This window comes from Chrysemys picta, unplaced genomic scaffold, assembly GCF_011386835.1.
Source record: "Chrysemys picta bellii isolate R12L10 unplaced genomic scaffold, ASM1138683v2 scaf2197, whole genome shotgun sequence".
Taxonomy (NCBI): Eukaryota; Metazoa; Chordata; order Testudines; family Emydidae; genus Chrysemys; species Chrysemys picta.
Window position 1 is genome coordinate 1 of NW_027054901.1, and position 9,415 is coordinate 9,415.

Below are 9,415 nucleotides of genomic sequence, written 5' to 3' on the forward strand. Positions count from 1 at the left end.
GGGTTTAGCAGGCCAATGCTCAAACCACTGAGCTATCCCTCCCCCCGATGTGCATAAATCACTGACACTGTGTCTCCCTGGCAACAAATGGCCAGGGCCCCTTCCCGCCCTGCAAGGAAATAGCTAAAGGTGAACATAGAGATCAGGTGACCTCCTGGCCCAGGAAAGAGACAAAGCCGGGAGAAGGAGGGGCTGGAGGGGGTTTCAGAGTTGGAGCTACCTGGGGACTAGGAGTGAGGGCAGACGTGGGTGTCTGGCTCTCTGAACCCCATAATGGACCCGGCCGAGGGGTCCCGGTCGCCGCTGTACCTACAAGCTCTGTTTTAGACCCTGTTCCTGTCATCTAATAAACCTCTGTTTTACTGGCTGGCTGAGAGTCACGTCTGACTGCGAAGTGGGGGTGCAGAACCCTTTGGTTTCCCCAGGATCCTGCCTGGGTGGACTCGCTGTGGGAAGCGCACGGAAGGGCATATGCTGAATGCTCCCAGGAGAGACCCAGGAGGTGAAGCCGTGTGAGCTTCTTGCCCTGAAGACAGTCTGCTCCGAGGGAGAGGAGGCTCCCCAAAGTCCTGACTGGCTTTGTGGGGAGCAGTTCCAGAGCATCGCCCGGGGACTCCATGACAGGCACCTTTAAGACTAACAGATGTATTGGAGCATAAGCTTTCATGGGTGAATACGCTGCGTCTGACGAAGTGGGTATTCACCCACGAAAGCTTATTCTCCAATACATCTGTTAGTCTTAAATGTGCCACAGGACTCTCTGTTGCTTTTTACTGAAAAGATGGAGGCCTCTGCTTCTACTTAAAAATAGGATGCGATCAAATACAAGGAAAGACTCTCACAATACATAGAGCAAGGGAGCAGAGAGAAGGCTGCAAACCACAATCTTAATTCTGGCATTCTCCAATTAGTGGGTGATTGACGTTGCAACCTTAACACTGTTCTTTTAATGTGTGTGTATTTTCCATAGTGATAACAGGCTATGGGATCTACAGGCAATGTGGGGGTGGCTCCTGGGGTTCTTACAGTGACCATGTGGTCGCAGCCAGTGTAGCTAATGTTGAGTTCTAGCTGCCAACCTAATCCCCCCATCCCCTCGCTCAGAGTTTTCATTTTAACCTGGACTCTCCCGTGCCCCAGGGTGACATTTTGTAAAGAAGATTTTTCATTGCTCGGAAGCTCAGTTCTACATGGAATAGCCCAGGGCGGGGAATGAGGCTGCTGGAGGGAACAGCACCTCCTAGTGGGTGCTTGGGGACCTGGCCTTTAGCTTCAGGAATCACTATGTGGCTGAGTGGTGTGGATATCACACCACGGCAAGCCCGGCCCTGAGCTATTCCTACCTGTCCACTGCTGCATATGGTGCCCCGTGAAGCTTGGTCACACCAACAATACAGTTCTCTTGATCTTCACCTCCTGTTTGAGCCTCCCCCAACAGATAAGGTATCTGTGCTGTGAGACCCCTGATCCCAGGGGTTCTCAAACTGGGGGTCGGGACCCCTCAGGGGGTCACGATCTGGCAGCCTCCACCCCAAACCCCGCTTTGCCTTCAAGCATTTATAATGGTATTAAATATATATTAAAGTGTTTTTAATTTATAAGGGGGGGTCACACTCAGAGGCTTGCTGTGTGAAAGGGGTCACCAGTACGAAAGTTTGAGAACCACTGCCCTATCCATTGGGGTCCCACCCACATGCCTCATGTCAGCGAGTGCTGTGCATCCCTCGGGAGCGCAACTCTCTCCCCCTGGGTACGTGCCCCAGCCCATCACGCACCACTATTAAAAACACAGGAAAACCTGGCTGCCGAGGTGTCTTCTATTTCAGTGACAGTTAGCGTGTACGTCTCTGCCCTTTCCGCTCTGAACGATGCCGTGCTGCCTGGCGTTTCACTATGTGCTTGGCTGTTTGGGTGTATTGATGTGGTTCATTCTCACTCTGTGGTTGTGCAGTGTCCCAGCAATCTTGGTGTTGGGCACACCATATAAATGGGATTGTGGTTTTACCTTCCTGAGTGAGTGGTCGTTGGGTATCAGGTAGAGGTGGAGAGTTATGTCTGCAGCCCTGAGTGCCCGGTAGATCAGCACAAGGGAATGGATGGGAATAAACGTTACGGTCGAACGTATCTTTCTCCAAAGCACGCCGAGCTGGGAGAAGCTGGGATTCTCCAGGACAACTTGGAAGAGATGGATTCTCGTTGGAGTTTCCAGGGTCATGTGGCCAGCTTCAAAATGGGCGATTTGGCATGAACTTAAATCCCTTCTGCGTGCAGTTAGGAGAACTAGGAGAATGAGATTGAAACACCCTGAGCTGGCAGTATCTGTACAATGACACACACCAACACACAACAGCCGTTCCAGACGCCTTACAAGTATAAACAACCTCAGGCCCTGCACAGCCCTGCCATCGAATGGGGTGCAGAGAGACGGATGGAGTGAGGAGAAGGGGAAGGGAAGGAAAGGGAGGGGGAGGAAGAACAGACTGGGAGAAAGCCGGGTGAGGCAGGGCCGTCCCTAGACATTGTGGTAGGGTTATCATTCGTCCGGATTCTCCCGGATATGTCCGGATTTTTGAGTTAAAAATAGCATCCGGGGGGAATTTGTAAATGTCTAAAAATGTCCGGGATTTCCCCCCCATGCAGAGTGGGGCACGGCTAGGGTGACCAGACAGCAAATGTGAAAAATCGGGACAGGGAGTGGGGGGGTAATAGGAACCTATATAAGAAAAAGACCCCAAAATCGGGACTGTCCCTATAAAATCGGGACAGCTGGTCACCCTAGGCACGGCTGACAGGGCAGCTGGCCGGATCCTGCCACTCGCAGGGGGCTCTGGCAGCCAGAGCCCCTCCTCCACTTCCCCCTCCGGCTGGGATCTAGAGCTCCTCCCCTCCCCTCCTCTCTCTCCCCCCTGCCCTTCTCAGATCGCCACCTGCCAGGCAGCTCTCAAGCTCCTCCCTCCTCCTCCTCCCCTGCTGCCCAGCGCACCGCACGGTACGGTACGGTACGGTAGGGGGTCAGGGGTGGAGAAGGGGCAGAGGGGTTCTGGAGGGGGGCAGTCAGGAGACAGGGAGTAAGGGGGGATTGGATGGGTCGGGAGTTCTGGGGGTCCTGTCAAGGGGCGGGGAGCGGTTGGATAGGGCGTGGGAGTCCCCAGGGTCTGTCTGGGGGAGGGGGTGTGGATATGGGGTAGTGGTGTGGATAAGGGTCGGGGCAGTCAGGGGACAGGTAAGGGGTAGGGTCCTGGGGGGCAGTTAGGGTGGGGGGTTCTCAGGAGGGGGCAGTCAGGGGACAAGAAGCAGGGAGGCTTAGATAGGGGGTGAGGTCCTAGGGGGCAGTTAGTGGCAGGGGTCCCAGGAGGGGGCAGTCAGGGGACAAGGAGCGGGGGGGGATTCTGAGGGGGTGGGTGGGGCTAGAGCGGGGCTCCTCCCCCCCAGTGTCCTCTTTTTTGATTGTGGAAATATGGTAACCCTACATTGTGGTCTCCCTCAGGCCTCTGTGGGGGTGTGTGTCTCCCCAGGCTTCTGCAGGGGGTGGGGCTGTGCCCAAGGTCTGTGGGGGGCGGCAGGAGCAGGCTTGTGGGGCAGGGGGAAAGCCAGCTGCCAGTACGAGTCAGCTCGCTCCACTTCCTGCTGCCCGGTGAGTGCAGGGCGGGCCCGACCCCTGCTGCAGTCCCCTGGGATGTAGCTCAGGGGAAGGGGTGGAGTGGAGGCGGGGCTGGGGCAGAGCAGGGGTGGGAAGAGTCAGGGTGGGGGCAGAGCAGGGGTGGGGGCTTTGGGGAAGGGGTGGAATGGGGGCAGGGCGGGAGCGGGAGCGGGAGCGGGGGCAGCTTTCCTGGCCAGCTCAGCCAGCTGGGGATTGTATTGGCCGCCGGAGCTGCGTAGGGCACCAGGAAATTTGGGACCATTTGGTGCCCCAAATTTCCTGGTGCCTTACGCAGCCGTGTAGTTTGCGTATGGGTAAGGACGGCCGTGGGGTGAGGGCTGGGAGAAGAGTACCCAGGGAAGGGGTCGCATGGGAGGCTTAAGAGACAGGAGAGATAACAAAAGCACAACGAGAAGGAAACCAAAGGGAGGGAATCAAAACAAGGGACGCTGCCCCCTGAGTAGGAGAGAGAAGGGGAAGCCGTGGGTCTGGGCACAGGGGCAGAGGCAGGGAATGGCCCGCGAGGGGAGATCAGGAGAGCTGGAGGGAGGAAGCGTGGAAGCAGCTGGGAGCGCTCTGGGATATCACACAGAAGAGTCCCCCTGAAGGGAACCACCAGCCCAGGGATTGATGGTGGGAAATAAAGCTTGCGAGATCCAGACAGGAAAACGGAGAGGTGGAAGGCCAGGGAAGGGAGAACCAGGGACAGGGACACAATGGCCTGAATCTCCTCTGGGTCTTCTCCCCAGCCCAGCCTGTCCACTGGGTGTGCACTGGGCATGGAACCACCTCCTGCCACGGGCTCCCCCAATCCCCCTCCTCTCCTGCCCCAGGGGGTCCTTGCACTCCTGTGTGACGGGCACTTGTCTGACCCTCAGGCGCTGGAGATCTACCCACCATCCCCCGCAGGGGGAGCCACACTCTCATCAGGGTGGGGGATCCTCACCCGAACTGGGCTGGACTGTGCCTGGCCCTGCACAGCGAGGAGGAGGAGGGAGAGGCAGCCAGGAGCCTTCCTCTCGGCTGCCTGCTCCCCGGAGCAGGCCCAGGCACAGTCCCCCCTTGTGGTGGAGCCGACCTGGAGCAGGAGCTGGGAGGGGAGCGGAGGGCACAACGCAGAGGCCCCTGGGGCTAGCACTCCCCCACTGCTCCAGGACCCCCCAGCCCCACTGGCTGCAGACTGTGGCTCAAAGCCGCCATCAGCCCCTGACTCCAGCATCGAGCCCAGTGACGCCCCGTTTCTGCCCTACCTGCAAGGCACACGAAGTGGGGGAGGTGCACGGCTCGCACCGTGTTGGGCTCGGCCCTGATGTGGAACAGGGGGCCGGCGACCATCCACTCCTGCCGGGCAGACGGGCTCAGACTCTCCGCCCAGGAGCCGTATTCGTACTCGACGGTCACTGCTGCGCTCACCTCAAAGCCAAGCCCCGTTTCGGAGCAGCGGAAGGAGCCAGCGCTGGGGATGCGAGCTCTGGGGGCACAATGAAAACGCAGACGTCAGGCTTGGACAGGGCTTCTAAGGCCACATCCTGCAGCACGCTGGAGTTCCTACCTGTAGACGGTCCTGTTCTCCTCTGTGCCTGGAACAATCTCTGGCGTTACCTCTGGAAGGATCTGAAAGACAGCGAGTTCCAGTAACTAGGGGCTTCATAACGGTGACTCCTCGTGAGACGTGGACTCTGCCAGTTACGGTAACGCACCGAGTTCCCTGTCCCATCGCTGCAGAGCCTGGCAACGTGTTAACCAGCTGGATTCTGCTTGTCCCAGAAGCCCCATGTGCCATTTCTCTGCTGCTAGATGCTCCCAGGCTGGCTCAGCAAGGGGGAGGGTCTCACAACCCAGGCTGGCTCAGCAAGGGGGAGGGTCTCACAACCCAGGCTGGCTCAGCAAGGGGGAGGGTCTCACAACCCAGGCTGGCTCAGCAAGGGGGAGGGTCTCACAGCCCAGGCTGAAGTCCCAGCCCAAACATCTGCACTGCTATTTTTAGCCCTACAGCCCGAGCGCCATGAGCCTGAGGCAGCTGACCATGCTCTGAGAGTCGGTGCCGCGGGTTTTTGATCACCGTGTAGACGTATCCTTAGGATGTAACAGTTCATGATACTGGCCGAGCAGAGCTCAGACTGAAAATGGAACAGAATTGCAGGTAGAAGAGGTGTCCAGCAATCCAGCCTGAGTGAGGCCTGAGCATCATCTAGGGCAGGTAAAGGTTAGATGGACACTGGAAGGGCTGAGGGGGAACTGGAGAAGAATTAACAAAGACAACAACCAACAAGAAATCCTTGAAGATGCTCCAAAGCAGGAAGCCTGTGACAGTCCAGTGAGTCACCAAAGTACAGGAAGTTGGAGCAATGCTGGACATTGGAACAGTAAGAGAAGCCATGGATTCCTTGCGTCGCGCTTCTCTAGAAGGTTTTGTCTGAGAGTTCTGAAGGAATAGAAGAAAAAATTGGCCAAGCTGCTAACAAAAATGTGGGATCTATTATTTATTAATACACAGGAAACTTGGTTGTGAAACAAAGAAACAGCTCCACAAGCTCCAAAAAAGGGGGCCGAGCGTAACATTTCCTTGCTGTTGTGGGTTTATGTCAGGTGTGTTATGTGTGTAGCAGACTTAAAAGCTTCACAATCAAGATTTGTATGTATTAATTTCCTAGGTTGTTGCAATATTTGAACAGGGGTAAGGGGGAGACTTCTGGAGACGGTTGTGACAGAAACCCTCTTGGGAGCTGCCACCCGATGTGCCAAGACCACTGCTACCCCTGCTTTCCCTGCCAGCGCAGGACCCCAGCACCCTGTCTTGCTGAGCCAGACACTCCCATCTGCTCCAACAACGACCCAGGGTTTGAATTACTTGCCCCAAAGCTGCAGGTTTACCTGAAAGCAGCTCACAGAAGTGTGCTTGTCTTTAACACTCAGATGCCTAACTCCCAGTGGGGTCTAAACCCAAATAAATCCGTTTTACCCTGCATAAAGCTTATACAGGGTAAACTCATCAATTGTTTGCCCTCTATAACACTGATAGAGAGATATGCACAGCTGTTTGCCTCCCCAGGTATTAATACATACTCTGGGTTAATTAATAAGTAAAAAGTGATTTTATTAAATACAGAAAGCAGGATTTAAGTGGTTCCAAGTAGTATCAGACAGAACAAAGTAAGTCACCAAGCAAAATAAAATAAAACACGCAAATCTATGTCTAATCAAACTGAATACAGATAATCTCACCCTCAGAGATGCTTCAGTAAGTTTTTTCCTCAGACTGGACACCTTCCAGGTCTGGGCACAATTCTTTCTCCTGGTACAGCTCTTATTCCAGCTCAGGTGGTAGCTAGGGGATTCCTCATGATGGCTCCTCCCCTTTGTTCTGTTCCACACCCTTATATATCTTTTGCAAAAGGCGGGAATCCTTTGTCCCTCTCTGGGTTCCCACCCCCTCCTTCTCAATGGAAAAACACCATGTTAAAGATGGATTCCAGTTCAGGTGACATGATCACATGTCATTGTAAAACTTCATTGCCCACTTGCGAGTACACACATATACAGGAAGACTCACAGGTAAAACACAGCCATCTGCAGACAATGGTCCTGGTTAATGGGAGTCATCAAGATTCCAAACCACCATCACTGACACCCACCCCTTGCTGCCCCCGGCCCCGCCCCCACTCCACCCCTTCCATGAGGCCCCACCCCTGCCCCACCTCTTCCCTGCCCCCATTCCAACCCCTTCCCCGAAGTCCTCATCCCAACTCTGCCCCCTCTCTGCCCCCAGGCGGTGCAGGAGGGGTGCAGGGTGTGATGGGGGCTCAGGGCAGGGAGTTGAGGTGCAGGAGCTGTGTAGGGTACGGCGGGGGCTCAGGGCAGGGAATTGGGGTGCGGGAGGGTGTGGGATGTGGCAGGGGCTCCAGACAGGGGGTTAGGGTGCAGGAGGGGTGCGGGGTGTGATGGGGGCTCAGGGCAGGGAGTTGAGGTGCAGGAGGTGTGCAGCAGGGGGCTCAGGGCAGGGAATTGGGCTGTGGGGTGCAGGAGGGGTGTGGGGTGCGGCAGGGGGTCAGGGTGCGGCAGGGGGCTCAGGGCAGGGAGTTGGGGTGCAGGAGAGGTGAGAGGTGCAGCAGGGGGTCGGGGTGCAGGGTGTGGCAGGGGGCTCAGGACAGGGAGTTGGGGTGCAGGAGAGGTGAGAGGTGCAGCAGGGGGTCGGGGTGCAGGGTGTGGCAGGGGGCTCAGGACAGGGAGTTGGGGTGTGGGAGGGGGTGGGATGTGGCAAGGGGCTCCAGACAGGGGGTTGGGGTGCAGGGTATGGGCTCCGGCCTGGCGCCGCTTACCTAGAGCGACTCGAGGGTGGCAGCACCTCACTGAAGAGACAGGCTCAGGACTAGGGCAGAAGGGCAGGGGAAGGGCAGTCTGCCCTGGCCCTAGTGAAGAGGGACACTAGGACCTGCTGGAAGCCGGCAGCCTGCAGAGCAGAGCGGATTCAAGTGCGCTGCAGGCTCCTGAGTCACCATGTGCTGCAGGCTCCAGGCTCCGGGGCAGTGAGGAGGCAGCAAGTGGGGGCTGGGAGACACTCTGGGGGAGGGGGGAGCGCGGGGGGGGGCAGGTGCCCCAAACATTGGGGAGCAGCGCATGGGGAGCTTAACGGGCACAGAAAATAACTCGGGGGGCGGGGGTGAGGGGAGTTTGGCGGCGACAGGAAGTAACGGGGGGGGGGGGGGCGTGTGGGGAGCTCCGCGGGTCGCGTGTTTGAGAGCCCTGGTCTAGACTGTTCTCAGTGATAGCAGATGACAGAACAAGGAGCAATGGTCTCAAGTTGCAGTGGGGGCGGTCTAGGTTGGATATTAGGAAAAACTTTTTCACTAGGAGGGTGGTGAAGCACTGGAATGGGTTACCTAGGGAGGTGGTGGAAACTCCTTCCTTAGAGGTTTTTAAGGTCAGGCTTGACAAAGCCCTGGCTGGGATGATTTAGTTGGGGTTCGTCCTGCTTTGAGCAGGGGGTGGGACTGGATGACCTCCTGAGGTCTCTTCCAACCCTGATATTCTATGATTCTATGAAGGAATATCAGGACTCAGAGGAGCCAACCTCAAACCACTCACCACACGAAGAGCCAGCTTCCTCCAGTACACAACCGACTTCCTCCACAAACTCCGCAACATTAACAGCCTCCCTCAGAACACCAGCCTTGCCACAATGGATGTCACTTCCCTATAAACCAACATCCCTTGCAATGTGACAGCATAGCTCCTGGCCTCAAATATCTACATGACAATGGACAGTCTCAGAGATCCTCCCCAAACACATCGTCAGATTCATCCATTTCATCCTCCCCCAGAACAATTTTACATTCCACAACAAACACTGTACAAACCATGGGAACAGCCATGGTGTGAGGATGTCTCCCCAATATGCCAATCTCTTCCTGGGCCACCTTGAAGATGCATTTCTGGACAAATGCATCACAGAACCAATGATATACCTGAGACACATCAATGATATTTTCATCCTCTGGTCAGACAACTTAAACTCCCTGATGGATTTCCACCACAACTTCAGCAACCACCACCCCTCCATTAAACTCTCTCTGGAACAGCTCCACACCAGCATCGTCCTGGACATCACGATCAGCTTCAACAATGGAACCCTACAGACAACTGTATCCCACGGATCACTGCACCTACCTTCATAGATCCAGTAATCACCCGCAACACATCAAGATTTGTGCTATCTACAGCAGACACTCAAATACCACAGAATATGAGCCGAGGAGAAAGTCCGGGATATGCACC

At 56.0% G+C, this 9,415-nt stretch overlaps 1 long non-coding RNA gene across 1 annotated transcript; it reads right to left on the reverse strand.

Moving 5' to 3' along the window:
* Window positions 1-18: 18 nt before the first annotated feature.
* Window positions 19-9,409, reverse strand: LOC135980202 (uncharacterized). Its single transcript, XR_010597387.1, has 3 exons — window positions 5,193-9,409; window positions 4,891-5,111; window positions 19-2,280 (listed from the first exon to the last, which is right to left on the reverse strand). It is a non-coding gene; the product is annotated as an uncharacterized LOC135980202 (long non-coding RNA).
* Window positions 9,410-9,415: the final 6 nt, after the last annotated feature.